This window comes from Papaver somniferum, chromosome 2 (genome assembly GCF_003573695.1).
Source record: "Papaver somniferum cultivar HN1 chromosome 2, ASM357369v1, whole genome shotgun sequence".
NCBI lineage: Eukaryota > Viridiplantae > Streptophyta > Magnoliopsida > Ranunculales > Papaveraceae > Papaver > Papaver somniferum.
In genome coordinates, this window is record NC_039359.1 from 218,932,841 (window position 1) to 218,948,885 (window position 16,045).

A 16,045-nucleotide genomic window follows, 5' to 3' on the forward strand; every position below is an offset into this window, starting at 1 on the left:
CGCTGATTAGAAAAATAAATACAGAAGAAACCATGATTGATTCAAGTGTGACTAGTGAATTTAGGTTTTAGGGTTACTTGAATTTCGTCAAGAAGAAGAAAAATAACAAAAAGTGAGAAAAAGAAGACTCTCTTTCTTTCATCCAGCATCTCTACGGATCCTTCGAAGAAAAAGTATTCCTGGAGAAACAAAAAAAAAAAAGGAAATTTTTGTTACTCGTCAAGTAGTGCTGAAAAAAGGTACTGCAAATATGTTTATTTTACTTTTAATTTCACTAATTTCTTTGATACTATTATCTTGTTTTCTATGATCCTATAATACATGTCAACATGTGGTTACAGGAAGAAAAAATGAGAAAGAAAATGATGCAGTACATATCACTGCACAAACCCATAGGTTATGCTTCAACAATTTTCCGATACGTATCGATATGTACGTAGGGGAAAAGTGATCAAGCAGTGCATATTAGGAAAAAAAATGGTTCATTGATGCGGTAGATATCAATATGTATTGTATAAACCTCTACAATACAAATCTATATACTTAGAGAAAAAGTGATCCGTTGATGCAATATATTATGAATATGTATTGTATAAACTCTAGTTTATGCTTAAATATGGTCTTATATTACATTAGTAACAAATTAGAAGTAATACCCCAAAAGGGAACAACGTCAATTTCACTTTTAACAGTACATATTGATATGAACTATTGGACAATTTCTTTTGTGTGTTTGATCCATCAGTACATATCAATATGTGCTAGGCGAAAACCTAAAGTATGCTTGAATAAGCATCTAAACACATCTATATGTACTATTGCATACTTACGTACTGTTGACAATACATATTCACCAGTACATATCAACATGTACTGATGGATATAGGTTGCATATATATATTAGGTACATATCAGTATGTTCTTGTTACATTGGTTTTTTTGGGGGAAAAAGGGCAAGAATAGTTATGTATTTGCAGGAAAAACAGATAATGATGTCAAGAACAGAAGAGATTGGCAAGAATTTTGCATACTTCAACAATGTCAAAGTCACAGAAAAAAAATGGAAAATCCCTTTTGTTCTGTGGACTCCTTTCCTTGGAGGCACACAACTTTCCTACCACATTACACATTTTATTTTCATAATTTTTCTACTTTTTAATAAATTTTTTTTGGCTTCTGACATATTTCAGCCTCCTAGTCTGTGTCCAATTACAATGCAAGAAGAATCGGCTTCAATGAGTAATTCTTGTCAACCTACTTGTTACACGGGAAACAGTGCAACCATCAAAATGGTGGATTTATCAAAAAATAAAAACCTTTATTTGGATGTGTTTGGTCGTGGGGAAATTTATGGACCTGAAACGGCTTAGAGTTCCCTTTGGATTTGCCCTTTTATGGGTTAGGGAATACCGGCCAAGACTTGGTGTATGGGGAAGATCCTCTCTCTAGATCATTTCACTGGTGATTTAGTAAATTTGGTGGTTGTGTTTGTGTAAGAAAGATTGCTTTGTAGTTTTTGTAATAAGCATCTGATATTTCTAAGTGCTTCCATTTCTAAACTATGTACTGGTAGCTTTGCATTTTCTTCAGATTAGTAATAGACTGAGTATAGAAATCTCTTTATTTTATCCAGTAGTAGCAGAAAATATTTTTGTGGGAATACAGAGTTTTAGAGAGTTATCAGTTTAACTCAGACTCATCCCAAGAGTGATGATAAGCTGCATGTAACCACTACAACAACAAACGGAAATACACAGTTTTCACTTTATATTTTGAATGATCTTAAAATTAATCTGGAAATTCAATAACATCAACTTAAAAAAGAAAAAGAACACTAAAACTAAAAGGTCTCTATATTATTTGAATCGGCAAGTTTTAGCATTTTACAAACATGATTCAGCTATTAAGAGTGTACAGCCTTTACAGAAAATCCTTAATCTGAAATTTGAGAAAATGACTATTGACAATTCAATTCATATTACTATTATCACTTAAAATTGAATGTAGAAACTCAATTTACATATCCCAAGCTATGACTCCAATGGCAGTTACTGCAACTTCTCAGAGATTTTCTCATTTTTATTGCTTCGTTCTTTTCTCCGTCGATTTTCTGAAGATCAGAAGAAGGATCACATAAACCAGAAGATGAAGAATCTCTATCACCTTCTGCAAGAATGAAAGATGTGTCCTAGACTCCCAAAACATATCCAATCTCTGGAAAAAAAAACATGAACCATTAGCATATATATTGTTATATAAGTACAATATCAATTTTGCTGCTAGTATGACAATGTTACACTGAGACATCAGAGCTTCAAAACTAGCTACGGCGGCATTGAGAGACTAAGTACTTGTTCAAATTTCAATACTAGCTATTCTTTCTATCATATGCCACATTCCTCAAGTTGTACCTCTTGCGGGCCCTCAGGTTTTCTTCACAGTAGTACTTATTGTTATGTACAAAGTGAAAACTCAGTACATATTGATATGTACTGAGTGAAAACCTAGTACATATCGATATGTCTTAGAGTGAAAACCTATATGTGCCGAGTGAAAGTTTGGTAGATATCACATTTGATATTGTCCCCTTGTGTGATGGCAAGTTGATGATGCCAACTCCTGCAGACCCCATTATGCAATATCAGGTAAACATCACAGAGAGTTGAATAATTACGAGGAGGCATCGCCCCTTTGACCCCTGTAAACCAATGGAACCCAACCAGAATATGTACATGTCATTGCAGAAAACTGTTTAAACCGAGAACAAACTGCTGGATCTGACGCACGATTACGAGCAACGCCATTTTCATAAAATTCAAGGATGATCTGACACAAGCAAGAAAGTAAAAGAAAATGTATCAAAAGAAGATAATAAGAAATGTAACAAACTTATCTTATTTTCTTCATATGTATATTCAGAAATCCATTTAACTCTCATGCTTCTTAGAAAAGCAAACACATCATAATATATGTACATAAGTTGCTTATTAATCTAGCAAACAAACATCAGGATTTGAACAAAAATACATTACAAATTCACGTAAACAGACATAATTGAATTTAGTACATTTTAATATGTACTGAGTAAAAACTAATAAATATTAGTATGTACTGACAGAACCCTTAGAACGTATTGATATACTCGAAAACAAATACATGGAAACATCGAGACACATTTCGTCTAACGACAAACAAAAAATGTGTTTCATATCTATTCACCATGTTGTTACTTTTGTATCTTACAAATGAATCCACAACCACATATATAAAAATAAACTCATTTCATTTGTTAGACACAATCAGAGTCCGACAATCCAATGTATCTCATCTTCATAAAAACATTAATATCATAAAATATAGACGGCCTTTGATATCACTCTCTCCCCATATATAGCTAATTTACCTAGTAAAAGATCAGTACATGTTGATATGTACCTAGAAAAAACCCATTACATGTTATGCTTACCATATGTGAGTCCATATAAATATCTATTGTAAACATGTGATTCACTAAAATATAAATAAAGGGTCCCAGTTTCAGACTTATGGTGGAACATACTCATATAATTGGAAATGGATGTATACAGAGTTCATTTAAACTTGCGCAAAAAACAAATTATGTTATACCAATTGAACAGTCCTAGCATCGACAAGTAGTTTCCTGTGCATAAAGTTCTTGTTAGTTAATTGAAGACTAATTATTTCCTAAGTTAGCCGTGGTTATTTAGGGAAGGGGTTTCCTAAACCGGTTAGGATTCTTGGTGGCCAAGTTTGTAACCTATATAAATAGGTAATTAGGCCGTGTAGAATTGTAATGTGTAGAAAACGATTAAGAGATCGGTGAGGAATTTCTTGTGTAGCTTTTAGGGCTAAAGCTAGGGTTTCATTGTGAGAGAATATTGGTGAAGAACAAGAGACAAGGTTATCGTCTCGGGTAATTGTTGCAGTGTAACCAAGGGTTTGCTGGGATTCACACGATGTTGTAATCGTTTTTATTCATAGTGGATTTGAGTTGGTGCGGCTCAAAGTGGACGTAGAAAATATATACAAGTTGTATGTATTGGTCGAACCACTATAAATCTTGCGTCTTGTGAGTTGATTTATCTTTCTCGTATTTTCATAGTTGCTTGTGTTTGGTTTACTTATTACTCATCATAATATCTCAAGATCCGTTATTCCGCGGTTGTCAGTGATTCCCTAAGAAAATCCTGACAACTGGTATCAGAGCTCGGGTTAGAGCTTTAGGGTTTATCGTAGTACGATTGGAGTGGGAGTTATGGGTGATAATAATGAAAGTACGGTTGGTAGGGATAAAGTTTTTAATGGGAAAAACTTTGCGTTTTGGAAGTCTGAGATGGAAGAATACCTATATGAGAAAGACCTCGCTGATCCATTGGGCGGAGTTGCAAAAAAGGGAGCACGCAAAGACGATGAATGGACAACTCTTGATCGCAAGTGTGTATCCGTGATCCGTAGATGTCTAACGGAGGAAGTCTACAATAACGTACAAGAGGAAACTAGTACAAAGGATCTTATGGATAAACTTGAAAAGTTGTATCAAAAGTCATCAGCCTCGGGGAAGATTATGTTGTGTGAAAAATTATTTAATCTGAAGATGCAAGAAGGCGAAGCGATTTCAGCACACCTTGGGAAGTTTAAATCGATTATTTCTCAGCTTTCAAAAGTTAGTATTACTTTTGATGATGAAGTTCAAGCTTTACGGTTATTGTCGTCATTATCAAAGAGTTGGGAAACCGCAAGAACAACCATTAGCAATTATGCAGGGAGCGAGAAGTTGAAGCTTGATGATGTGCACCAAATGTTAATTGCTGAAGAGGAAAGAAGAATAGAACCAGTTTCTGGTTCTAGTACTTCAAGCTCGGCCTTAAGTTTGCAGGAAGAAGATAGAGGCAGGAGTTCAAATAGGAACAACAACAAATATAGATGGAAGTATAGAGGGAAGTCTAGGGGGAGATCTCCATCCCGGCCTAGAGGTGTTGTTTAGTGTTTGGCGTGTAAGAAATTAGGACACTACAAGCGCGATTTTCCGGAAAACAAAGGTGCTAATAATGGTGGAAACAAAGGTAATCAAGAAGAGGTCAACGTAATTGCATCTGCGGAACCAGTGAAGGTCCTTGTTGATAACAAGAAGGTGATTACGGAAGTTTTTCTACTACTTTCTGAGGACAAGCAAGATGAGTCTTGGATTATAGATTCGGGAGCTTCTTTCCATGCAACGGGTGATAAGAGTAATATTATCTCTTATAAAGAAGGATATTATGGCCAAGTATTCTTAGGTGACGGTGAAGCATGCGACATCATTGGTTTAGATGATGTGATATTGAAAGTCAACGGTTCGACATGGAAATTGAAGGATGTACGACACGTTCCAAATTTGAAGAAGAACTTGGTGTCTGTGGGCCAAGTATGTGATGATGACTGTGAAGTTGTGTTAACGAAACGAAATTGGAAAGTGAAGAAAGGAGCTATGGTATTAGCTAGTGGAGTTAGAGTCGGTACTCTATACCAGACTTCAGATGGAACTACTTTAGCAGTGGCTAGTAGTAGTGAAGACACTAACTTATGGCATAGAAGATTAGGTCACATGAGTGAGAAGAACATGAAGATTCTATGTTCGGGAGGGTATCTACTAAGGTGAAGTCTGTTGATATGAGTTTTTGTGAAGACTGTGTTCTCGGAAAACAGAAACGGTTTATTTTCACCAGAGGAGGAAGAGATTTCAGAAGTGTGAAACTTGATTTGGTTCATACAGATGTATGGGGACCAATTGATGTTGCATCTCACAGCGAGTTCCATTATTATGTCACCTTTATTAATGATCACTCAAGGAAGGTGTGTCTTTACTTCATTAAGAATAAGTTTGAGGTGTATGAAGTGTTTAAGAAGTGGAAAGCTTTGGTTGAAACAGAAGCTGGTCTGAAGTTGAAGTGTCTAAGGTCAGACAACAGTGGTGAGTATGACAAAACAGAAATTCTTACAGTTATGTGCTACAAATGGAATTCAATTGGAGAGGACAGTTACAAGGATGGCACATGAGAATGGAGTAGCAGAATGTATGAATTGGACGTTGAATGCATGTGCTAGGTGCATGAGGTTGCAGTCTGGTTTGCCTGAGACCTTCTGGGAACATGCAACATAGACGGCTGTTTATCTAATCGATAAGACACCTAGTAGTCCATTAGATATGAACATACCAGAGGAGGTTTGGACCGGCAAAAAGGTAAATCTTTCATATTTAAAAGTTTTTGGTTGGTTTTGGTTATGTTCATCTTAGTCTCGTTTGAAAAAGTAGCAATCTGTATGGACTAACTCCGAAATACTTTTCTAGAGAATCAACTAGACAGGCAGACTCAATCTAGATAAAAGTATCTCAAGGAGTTAATATCTCTCTCTTGATTTTATTTTTACTCAAGATAAAAACAATAGCGAGTCTTTATCAAATACAAGGAATAACTTGGACGGTACCAAAGACCATTATCCAAGGATGAATCAATATCAATCAACAACCAAGGGTTGGATTTCCAATTGATTATCTTAACGCACAACCTGTATTATTTTAATTATATAAAATATAATGTGGAAAAGAAATAACACAGACACCAGAAGTTTTGTTAACGAGGAAACCGCAAATGGAGAAAAAGCCCGGGACCTAGTGCAGATTGAATACACACTGTATTAAGCCGCTACAGAAACTAGCCTACTCCAAGGTAACTTCGGACTGGACTATAGTTGAACCCCAATCAGTCTCCCACCGATCCAAGGTACAGTTGTACTCCTACGCCCATGATCCCAGCAGGATACTGTGCACTTTATTCCCTTAGCTGATCTCACGCACAACCAAGAGTTGCTGCAACCCAAAATCGCAGACTTGATAATAAACAAATCTGTCTCACACAGAAAAGTCTATCAAAGGATAAATATGTCTCCCACAGATAAATAATCATCTCTAAACTCCTAGCTCAGAGAATGAAGCCCTTCCTAAACAAAATCATTTCACCTTACCAATCTGCTTTCATTCCTGGAAGGCAAATATCTGACAACATAGCTATTGCTCATGAAATTATACATACCATGAGGTCTAAAAGAGTAAAAAAAAGGCAACTCTGGTACTATGGGAATAAAAATTGATATGGCAAAAGCTTGTGATAGAGTGGACTGGGATTTCTTAATGACTATTATGAAGAAAATTGGTTTTGATGAAAAGTGGTGCAAAAAGATTTATCAATGCATCTCAGCCTCCACCTCTGTTGTTCTCATCAATGGCTCACCTGAAAAATTCTTCAAACCCTCTAGAGGTCTAAGGCAAGGTGATCCCTTATCACCCTATCTTTTCTTATTCTGCATGGAATCTCTTTCAAGGACTCTTCTGCATGCTGAGGAGATGGGTATCATCAATGGAATAAAGATCTGCAAAGCTGCACCACCTATCAGTCACCTTCTATTTGCTGATGATTGCATGATATTCTGCAAAGCAAACACTACTGAAGCTCAAAATATAATGCAGCTCCTGCAGATATTTGGCAACACATCTGGGCATCTAATCAACTTTCATAAATCTGGAGTATTCTTCAGCAAAAATACTAATCCAGACCTCATTCCTCAAATCAGTAATTCTATGGGTGTTCAGGTGCTTCAATTAGATGATAAATACCTAGGATCACCTCTATTCACACATAGAAGCAAAATCAATTCTTTCAAGCCTGGAGTAGAAAAATTGAAGTTGAGACTTACTAGATGGAAACATACACCTTTAAATGCTGCTGGCAGAGAGGTAATCATCAAATCTGTGACATCTTCGGCTTATATTTACCAGATGAACTGTTTTAAGGTACCTAAGAAAACCTGCAAAGATATCAACAATCTACAAAGATATTTCTTTTGGGGAAAGAATATAGAAAATACTTCTGGCTATTATCCTAAAGCCTGGACAACAGTATGCAAGCCAAAACAAATGGGAGGTCTAGGATTCATGAATATGAAACTTTTCAACAACTCAATGATAACGAAAATTGGATGGAGACTTTAGCAGGATAAGGATTCTCTATGGTACAAGCTCATGGATGCCAAATCTCTCTTAGGCAGAAATGTTCTTAGCATGGACACAAAGTCAAAGGATGGGGATTCATGGATATGGAAAGGGATTCTGGAAGACATAAGCAACATTCAACATCACTGCTCTTGGAGGATTTTTAATGGTAGAAAGATCAAGATCTGGGAAGATTTATGGATTCCAAATACCAACTCAAGAATTCAAAAACCCCAAAACTGCCCACAGTACATTGAAAAGCTAGAATCCTTGATTCTTCCATATGGTAATTGGGATAAAGATCACGTATCTATCTACTTCAGAATAGAGGAGGCTGCTGTGATTGTTACATTGCAGACCCGCCCAATAAAGAAGATAGAATCATATGGAACCTCAATGACACATGAGTGTTCTCAGTTAAGGAGCTGTACAAGGCAAAAATTGATCATCTTTACAGAAATGATGCTCTAACTGGAAATTGGGAATCCATTTGGAACATGGATGTGGCTCCAGTCATCAAAATATTTATCTAGAAATGTGCACATGAAATTCTTCCCACTAATGCCAAAACAGCTAGCATTCTTCATTACATCAATCCTTTATGCATTGTTTGAAATAGTCTGCAAGAAGAAACCATGTCTCACTTGTTCCTAAATTTTCCTACTGCTACTTCAGTGTGGCAGGAAATACTTGGCACCTCTCATGCTCTCTTTGATAACAATACCATCTTTATTGAATGGTTAAATTCCTGGTTCCATGTTGGAAACACTAGCTCTTCCTGCAGCACTTATGCCACCACTTGTTGGTATCTACGGAAAGCTAGATGTGATTTCACATTCAAACACATTCATCCTAATGTGGTAGTTATTACTCTTAGGATTAAGCAGCATTTGTGCAACCAAAATAGAATACATTCAATACCGTATCACATCATGAACGACTTCCCTCTTTTACCTGAGGAAGCTGACACTGACTTACAACAAGTCAATACTCCTTATACTTGGAATACAGAAGCAGGATTTGGGAAGCATATCAATATATGCACTCTACAAGATCCTGAGAATTCTCTATATTACACTGCACTAACTATGACAGATTTTGCAAGAAACATCATTGGCGCTAGAGGACATCCAGGACACTATGGAGAAGAGGGAGTCATAGGAGAGGCAGACCTAGCTTTCCAGTGGGCCAAAGAAATGCAGCATACAAACATTGCAATATCTACTGAATCAATGGACATTCTAGTTCGATTTAAGTTGCTCTACCATGAAGCTGCTCAAGGAAGATTTCATCTTAATTTCTATGAAAGAAAAAACACTCAAGAAGACAATAGTAGAAATATGGTCATAAATCCCATATCTTTTATTTTACTAAACCTTAGCATCATCCATCGTAGTCGAAATATGGATGCTTTTAACTTAGCTCTTTCTTGTAAGAACAATGTCAGGATGAGAGGTACATCCACTGCCAACGCCAATACAACTCCTTTGTACTGCTCTTAGTGCCTTTCTAGGCCTAAATTTTTTCTATTAAAAAAAAATAATCAACACTTAAACCAGAAATCAGACTATAAACAATTTTCCTCTGAAATGCGTAAGAAGAAAATACAACTTTCCTATCGTCGAGAAATTTAGAGAATGAATAAATATAAAAGGCACACTACAAATTTTACCACTTAAATTCTAAATTCTAGTTTTCTCCGCCATCTCAATTGTTTCCATCCAACGTCCCTATTCTAGCTTCACAACTCTTTTGTATCGTAAAATCTTAGCCGATCCTCTTAAACAACAACACCCCTAAAAACTTAAATACTTTGAACTCATTTAAAGACTGTTTACAAAAATTTGGAACTCATGATAGATAGATCATGCATCTCTCGCGAAAGACCAACATTCCATGATCCCAACAATGACTCAGTCACAAACTTCCGACTAAAGATAATTTGGATGGTGTAAAATGTCTGTAACAATAAGTAAATGTACAGTTGAAAGAATTGGACGGTGAAAATAGAAGTATAAGAATAAACATAATCCAAAATTTACTTGGACGACTATTGACCGTTGGCCACATGTGAAGTCTTGTTGATCAATGGACTCGATCACAAGCTCATGGTTTTGAGCATCAGTCTCTAATACGAGCTGTGTAGAAATATAAAAAGCGCAAGGAACGAAAAACAGGACAACTGAAACCAAGTTAGAATACGGACATCCAATTCAAAACTAATTGGCTATGAGTTGAGGGGCCTTTAGAGATTATAAACTGCAGGATCTTAAATTGCCAACAACGTGGGCCAAATAATCTCAAGAGAGCAACAGCATACCGTAAAGGGCAACCGAAATTTCTCTTAAAGTTATACTATTATTTATAATTCCGAGTGATGTTCTGGCTAATTATGATATTAGCAAAAATTTCCACAAGTTGATAAAGATGGATTTGGTAGAGAGATGCTCAGGATGAGTTTATAGTATTATTAAATATTCAATACTCTATAATGGAGTACATAAGAACAAACATACATTCTTTTATCTAGAAATTCAGGGATCCAATGGATATGAGATAGAGACGAGACTTCAAAATTTACCATTTGATATTAGTTTTCCCCACCATCTCAATTGTTTCTATCCAACGTTCCAATTCTAGCTTCACAAGTCACAACGCTTTTGTGCAATTTCTTAGCTGAACAAGACCCTTAAACGCTTAACCAAGAATCTTAAATAGCTTGAACTCATTCAAAGACGGTTTACAAAAACTTGGAACTCATGATAGATAGATCATGCATCTCTCGCGAAAGACCAGCATCCCATGATCCCAACAATAACTCGGTCACAAACTTCAGACTAAAGATAAATTGGATGGTGTAAAACGAGTGTCGCAATAAATAAGCGTACAGTTGAAAGAACTGGTTGGGGGAAAAAAAAGCCTAAGAACAAACATGTATTTCGTAGTTTGAGTTCAATATATTTATATGCCAATCTCAGAGATGAAACATCAAATATAAAAAGCCAACGGATCCAAATCTATACAACACTACGAAGGCCAAAGTTTTCATGAGAATGACTTGTAATTTCTCCTGCCACCCCGCATCTTAGAAAAACACTCCTCTATTATAATTTGCCCTTTGTGCACTTCTGATACTTCTTTGTGAATGAAATACAAGAAGTGTGATAGCTGAGAACAGCGAAAGCCAGTTTTACTTGGTACCGACTCTTGACCGTTGACCACATGTGAAGTCTTGTTGATCAATGGACTCGATCACAAGCTCATGGTTTGGAGCATCAGTCTCTAATATGAGCTGTGTAGTATATAACAAACAAAATGTAGTAAATATGCTAGCAACAAAGGCAAGGAATAAACCAAAATAACAAATGAAATATATCGTCCATTATAGCTTCAATTTAACTAGTTAATATAAAAAATATTACTTAGCATACCACAACATTTTTCCCTGGCTGGAGGAGTGGAGCAGGAACATTGAGGCTACATTGTGGTCCAGCCAACTGTAAATTGATTTCAGGATATAAACATCAGAACTGAGACAGTCTAACGAAAATTTGATTACAAGCAAAAAAGGGTGTACTAGTCGTTCTTACCGGCCAAAATCTTCCTATATTAAAGTCAGTCACAAAAGCGACCCCTTTACCCCATCCACTGAAGGAGATGAAAGTGCCTGCGACTTCATCTGTTGAGTTAATTGTGAAATGACCTTCATAGAGCATTGGTCCTTCTGAGAGTAGCTCTGCTATATGAAAGAGAAAAGTTACTGTCCCCATGATTACTGACGCCTTGGAAGACAGTTATGAGGTTGTGAAATCAACGATACCAGTCTACTAAAGAGGCACATATATCAAGGTTGGATTAATGGAAACTTACCAAGATGATATTCTAAATAAATTACCACGGGAAAATTCTTTTTTAGATGTAGAAGTGGCAACTCCAACAATGGGACTCTCTTTGAAAAGCTTAGATAGGTTCTCGAAATAAAATGGAATCATCTTCCATCCATGAAGAACTGAACCATCCAGAACGACATCAGATAATATCCCCTGAAAAAAAAAAGAATCACTCTGCTGAACTTTGTGAGTTAGAAATTGCAGTTACAAACAATTTTACCTTCCTGGATTTCTGGCGTCAACAACATCCTTAGGATTGGTGATGCACGCTTTTGTAATTTGACTTTTCCATGCCCTCTCTTTCCATTATTTGGAGGAATTCGGGGAACTGAAATCGGTGAGTATTTCTTTATAACCTTACGCAAGGCTGAAGCATTAGCGACAAATCACATACAAAGAAAAAACAACTGCATTTAGTAACTAGTAGATGTGTATTTTAAAATTCTTCAAATCAGAGAGATATTATGATGGCTCTACTAGACACACCTTTGAACTTTGCGCTGTCACTATCACCCCATTCACTAATTGGAGCATCCTGTAAAATAAACAAGGACAGTGTCAGTGAATTCACAACAAAGGACCATCTCAGCTCTCTACATAGTATTTCTTACATAATCATACGAAGTAATGTCAGGCTTGAAATCAGAATCATCTGAACCAGTGTTTGCACCATTGAGAAACCCGAAATTCGTTCCACCATGTACCATCTGTAAAAGTAAAAGACCCCCTTATCATGACAATAACACGAAGGGAAAAAAACACACTTTCCCATCGTAATCTGAGGAGAACAACATACATATAGTACTGCAGAACCATTACGAGAGAGAATAGTTTCCAAGGTATTGGCTGTATATTGTGCATTTGTCGCCGCAAGTTTCTCACCCCAGTGGGTTAGCCAACCGGTATAAAATTCCCTGAATAAACATGCACTGTGAGCATATTAAGCTTCTCTAGCCATCACATACTACAATCGAAAAGCAATGCTCACAGACGTGCAGATAGGTGGTGATTTTCCTGGCTCATTGAACTCTTTCTGCAACTTAAATTTTGACCAAGGTTCATCACCAGTACTGAAGTCAATAGCTGTAAATAAACAATGAACCATATTTACAAATACAAAACTCGAGAATCACATATTCCAAAGTAAAAGCCTTGCGTTTACCTGAAAAAACACTAGCTCCACGAATTGTTCCTTTCTCAAGAGTATCCCTTGAACCTCCATCTGTGGTATACCTTCAACAATACTGTTCTTGTTAGCAGTCTGACTAAAATTATATGAGGACTAGGAAACTGTAACAAACATGGTGATTCTTTGAGAAACAAAAAATTACTAGAGTGGACAGAATATTACAATATTATTTCATCTCCAAGGTGCCATCTAGCCAAACTAACAAGTTGATGGAGATAGTTTTTGTCATCTCCATATGAACCGTACTCATTCTCAACCTGTGAAAACATTTACTCTTTTCCATCAAAAACACAACCTAAAAGGAACAAGAAAAGATTCTTTTTATCTTGGAAGTAAGCTTTAAGCTTTTAATGGTATAGCATCTTAGTTACAGTCGTGAGTTTCAGTGAGAGTTAAAGCTGAAAAATAATCTTTACCTGGACCATAATAATAGGACCCCCATTGTTATAAAGAAGGGGAGCTATCTTTGGAAGCAAAACACCCCACCACTTTTTAACCTAGGATAGAGCATGACCAATGAATTCAGACAATCTCAGATGAAGGAAAGCAGGATCCGACGATCTTAGTTTGAGGGGTGGTTCTATAGAGAGCAACCAAGCAGGGAAGCCTCCAAAATCCCATTCTACAACCAAACAATTTATCCAAACAGGTTTATCAAACAAAAACTGACTGCACATTCGCGTAATATCTAGCATATGGATGATGGACACCCATGGCATTTACATTAAATCGGTTTAATTTTACGCCTATAAGCACTACATAAAGACGCTACATATACCATTAATCACAATACCTGACCAACAAAATTCTACATCTCTGGTAAACACAAGGAAGGCAATGCTCACCTCCACATATATGTAAGGACCAGGACGAAGCATGACAAGGAACCCTAACTCTTGACAAAGCTTAAGAAATGATTCAATATCTGCAATACCCTCAAAAACCCATTCTCCGGGACTTGGTTCATGAAGATTCCAAGGTACATATTGTTTGAATTGTATTCAATCCCAATGACTTAGCTCTCAATAGTCAATACTATAAAAAACCAATTCAACAACAATAGAATTTCAAATGTACTGCATTTTAGAATCTAATGTCATTTCTTTAGTAAAGTAACCTTGCTTGATGGATAGAGTCTTGAATTACCTCTGGATGAATACGAAAGTAATGCAAGTCACCACCAATGATTTGAAATTGCTGCCCATCTTTCAAGAACACATCATTAGCAATTCCAAGGCTTCGAGTATCAACCTAGAAACATATACATCACATGTAATTAAGAAAAGACTCAATTTTTGAACTCCCCCTGTTCGTTTTCTAACTCTTGATTTTCTAAAACCCCTGGGTTTCTAGCTAGATTAAAATGAAACACTTAACATTTAGGTAAAACTGAATCACTAGATTGATGGTTAAGTAGTCATTTATTTTTATCAAATTTAAAGGAAAACAAGTAAGTTGGAGCCAGAGATGATACCTGAGAATTTTGAAGCTGGGCAGATGAGAAAAAGGAAGGGAAAAAGAACCTGATTAAAGATGTTGATGACATGATGAGAATGTATAAGAAGAAGAATTTAAATGAGTAAAATTTCATGTCTGAAAGTGAATTTAGAGATGGACTGAACTGAACTGAATTGATAGAATCTATAGTTAAAAGATTTTTTTTCCTCTTTTTGATCGATAAAATCTACGAACTCTCTGTATGTTTCGAGTCTTTTGAGTTTTGACTTTCTGAGCATGATTTATAAAGGGGATACCATCATTGTTACTTGATGATACCATTTCATATAGGACAAAAAGATCCCATCGATCCTGACTGTTGGATCGATGAAATGATATCAACACTTAGTAATGTTGGTATCCCCTTTATAAATCGTGGTTTTGAGAGGAGTAAATGTGAAGTCATTGATGTCATTACTTTATCATTCAATTATGGAAAAAATACGGTTTAATCCAAAAACAAGTCAAAAAGTATAGTTTAGTCCACGTCGAGTCAACTAGATGTAAATTAGTCCAAAAGTTATTTAAAATATGGAAAATACACAAATAACCTTCTCAATTTACAATTTAGTCCAAATATTTACAGTTTGGTCCAAAATGACTCATGATGATGTCAGCAATTTTAAATAATATAAAAATAATTAAAAACCAATTTATCTTTTGAACCGCTCATCCAAAATTCACAAACTTTATATATTCGGAAAGATCTTTCCGAAATCTACAAAAAGAGCACCCATATGACTATATAATTTTCATTTTTTTTAAAATGTTAATATACATTAGTGTGTACAACTATATTTGACAAGGAATATAGGCAGTGAGTTAAAGTAATGCCTCAACTGCTACCTCCGCGTGACCTCTAATAGTAATAAACGAAGATTCAATGAGACAACGATATCCTTGTTCGGGGTGATAAGATATGATTGGTAACAATCTGCTTCAGCAATTATCTTTCATATGTTCTCCATCGCGAGTTGGTTACCAAATTTCAATTTTTCAGAGCTGCAGGAAGTTGATTGTTGAAAACATTGTAGATTTTACCAACACCTGAGTGTCTGTAGACAAACATGAATATTAAATAAAAAAGTTGGCACCACTTTGTAGAGATAACAAAAAACTAGATAGTAAAGAAAAACTGCAGTTACATACATATCGTCAAAATGTCCTTTGTAAATTCCATCGAAAAAAAAACATATACAAAATCAGATTCAAAGTTATGTCATCCCACAAGTCAACCCCAATGTATGAGATTGAAGTCCAATTTTCGATCGTAGTCATAAAAGTCAGGTCAAGGGTTTCATAATTCAAAAACTATGGTCAGCTTTAAAAAGAATCAACATGTGTACAACTATGCACACATTAATTAACAATAAACATATGTAAAACTATCTACACATGTTGGATAAAAAGTGAACACTTTTG

The 16,045-nt window shown here is 35.9% G+C and overlaps 1 pseudogene; it reads right to left on the reverse strand.

Moving 5' to 3' along the window:
- Positions 1–10,912: 10,912 nt before the first annotated feature.
- Positions 10,913–14,816, reverse strand: LOC113352887 (annotated as a pseudogene).
- Between the last annotated feature and the right edge of the window lie 1,229 nt (positions 14,817–16,045).